The sequence below is a fragment of the Miscanthus floridulus genome, chromosome 9, assembly GCF_019320115.1.
Source record: "Miscanthus floridulus cultivar M001 chromosome 9, ASM1932011v1, whole genome shotgun sequence".
NCBI classification, from domain to species: domain Eukaryota; kingdom Viridiplantae; phylum Streptophyta; class Magnoliopsida; order Poales; family Poaceae; genus Miscanthus; species Miscanthus floridulus.
The window spans coordinates 136239563-136242795 of NC_089588.1; the positions used below are offsets into that span (position 1 = coordinate 136239563).

General features: G+C 39.6%; 1 long non-coding RNA gene across 1 annotated transcript; it reads left to right on the forward strand.

The window, feature by feature from the left end:
* Window positions 1-414: 414 nt before the first annotated feature.
* On the forward strand, window positions 415-2405 carry LOC136483035 (uncharacterized). The gene is made up of 3 exons (XR_010765288.1): window positions 415-748; window positions 846-902; window positions 2044-2405. It is a non-coding gene; the product is annotated as an uncharacterized lncRNA (long non-coding RNA).
* The last annotated feature ends 828 nt before the right edge of the window (window positions 2406-3233 follow it).

Here is a 3233-nt window from a genome sequence, read left to right on the forward strand (position 1 = left end):
GTTTCATAACTTTTCAAGATCTATAACTTTCATTTTGATTGTTTCTCCATCCGAGGTTGTTTACAAAATTTGAATTTTAGTGCTTAGAGGCACTTCAATATTGAGCCGCCCCTACAAATCTGATTTATAGGGGCGGCTGGATATAGAGCCGCCCCTATAAATCGGGCCATTTGTAGGGGCGGCTGATAACACCGGCCGCCCCTACAAATCCATTTGTAAGAGCGGCTCATTTGGCAACCATTTGTAGGGGCGGCTCAATATAGAGCCGTCCCTACAAAGAAAGCAAGACGTTGCTACAAATCGTTTTTATAGTAGTGCTCTCGTCCCTCCTCTCTCAAATCCCGAGTAACACTTATCCTGGAGCCCCAGTCGATGGCTAGCATTTAGACAAGACCTGTCAGCTAGTCACTGTCGGTGTTCACCGAAAAGCAACGAAAGACAAATTAGTCCGGCAGAGTCGTGCTAGGCTGACGCCACACAGTTGACCCAGCACCCAATAAGACGCGTGCGTGGGAGCTATTTGTGCTCGGTGCAAGGAGATACTACATGAGAATCAGCTCATCAACGGGTGGCAAGATGCCGACGACAGGCAGCCGCCACAGCATTCTGCCCATGCTGTTGCCGTTGCTGCTGCTGCTTCTCTTCAATGGATGTCCTGTTCCTTGCAAGGGCGAACTGAGGGACAGTGCACCTCCGGCGCCGGCGCCGGCAGCGGCGCCGCCCCCCAGTTTATGTTTTGAAACCACAGGTAATACGTCGCTTTTACCGTCGTGTACGTTAGTGCTCCGACAATTTACAAGACACTTGCTAATTTTGTCTTGCCATTGTTTTGCGTCGCCTCTTAGGTTTTAACATGAGTCGTATGCGTGATACGGGCCACGTCCACGGGCGTATTACCCCATGTGAGTACCTATATACACTTTATATGCATCTTTATCATCGTAATTTTGCATACAGTTCGATGATTACACAATTGGACCAGTTTGTGGGATTATTAGAAAAATCACCTATTTGTGCAAATTAAAACTGGTACCATCCATCTTCGCACATATTTTAATTTCTCCAGATTTAATTTGTTTCTTTGTAGTACTCCCTCCATCCTGAAATACAATTCAATATGACTTCTAGAATGTGTACTAGAATATCAGCACTACATAAATGATTTTAGAGGCGTCACTTCCTTTTTGGTAGAGACAATTCTATAAAAAAAACATCTCTAAAAATGGTTTCCGAGATGATCCACCACTAGAAATAAAATTTTTGAGATGGGTGGTGTTTTCAATTGCCTCTCTGAAAATGACTCTGTTTATACATGTGGTTGGAATTATAGTCCGCTCGTAAAAATAGGTGCAACACCAAAAAAAACCATCACTTTTAAAGTTATTTTGAATGAAGACAAACTTTTAAGGCTCAAAGAGATCTACAACTTTATAGTTGAAAATTACTTTTTTATATAAATTCTTTTAAGGTCTCTACATAACTTAAGTAGTACTCCCTCTGTTCCAAATTATAAGTCGCTTTTACTTTTTCGGTACATTCATTGTGCTATGTATCTAAATATAACATATGTCTAGATATATAGCAAATTCTATTTAACAAAGAATTCAAAGCGGCTTATAATTTGAAACGGTGGGAGTATATACTCAAGAAACAATTACATTATGGTCTCTGCATAACTTATATACACAAGTAGTCTTTTATTGCTTTCAGCCTCCCGTTGTTGAATGCAAGCTATTGAAAAGCAACACAACTAAAATATGGAAATTATTCGCTAATCCAATTAGATAACAACTATCCATGCCTGGTGAAGATACATCTCTGAAGTTGCAGTTTTTAGCAAATGACATGCCAACTTCAAATTTGGCTTCCAATTTTTATATGCCATATTTTGTTATTATCATGTCAGCGTTGCCGCTCTAAGCTTGTATTGTTTAACACCACGACTGTGCACTCGTACGGAATTTCCTCCGTATCTCTGGTTGATCCTTTCCATTAACTAAACTAGCTGTACATTCTAACTTGACGGATTTTTATTGTGCACAGTGAATATTGTTCCAAGTCATCGACCAAGCACACACGGTGGTTCTCCTACGTACACGCCACACACGCCTAGCAGCTGCGACGCTCCACCATGCAAACCATCGCTTGTGTAGTGCAGACTTCAACCTCAATAAAGCAAGACGTTATGCTCTTGCATTCTGGCTCCATTTGTTGACATTTGAGTTTGATACAGAGGAATAATGTCTGTCGTTGACACTACTACTATAAAGTAATAGTCCGATCATTCCAAATTATAAGACATTCTGGCTTTTCCAAATACATAGCTTTTGCTAAGAACTTAGACATGTACTAGAAAAGTCAAAACGTCTTATAATTTGGAATGCGAGGAGTACCATTTTCATCAATGATTCATTAAACAACGCTTGTTGTGTGTCACCACCGCATTATAATAGAACCGTTGGTGAAAATTGTTTTCACTGACGGGAGATATTTCACCAACAGTTCATGATAAGAAACTACTGTGAAAATCCGCCGTGAAAAGATGTAAGAATAGAACCCCATTTTCATTTGTAAAGGTGGCATAGGTCCGCCAAACAAAGAACCCAAAAATACACCAGCTCCTTGCTTCCAACCCTCAACTCATTGCCACCCACAACACCCTCTATCCCACGCAGACCACTAGCACAAAAACCGTTTCTAGAGACGCCTTGTTTTTTCAACAGAGGTGGATCAATCTAACACCACCTCCAAAAATGGTTTCCGAAACGAGCCGCCTCTAGAAATGAATTTGTAGCAGGTGGCTGGTATTTTCAGCCACCTCTACAAACAGATTTTAGAGGTAGGTAGCTCTATAGCCACCTCTAAAAATCGATTTTTAGAGACAATTGGATCTAGAATCGTCTCTAAAAATAGGTGCAACACACTTTATACAGAATTAGAACATCTAGAAGAGATCTATAACTTTGTAGTTGACAATTTTTTCATTTGAAATCATCATTTAGATCTAGCAAATTATGTTTGAAGTTCTCACATTTTGAAATTCATTTTTTTAGATTTTCCAAACGCAATCAGATGAAGACATGACCAAAACCAAAGTTATAAAACATTGCAGTTGATAACGTTTTCATTCAAAATAATGTATGGTCTGAAAATTTAGTTTCAAGTCCTCACATATTCAAATTCAAATTTTTTGAAACAACCTCTGATGGAGAAATGATAAAAACCAAAGTTGT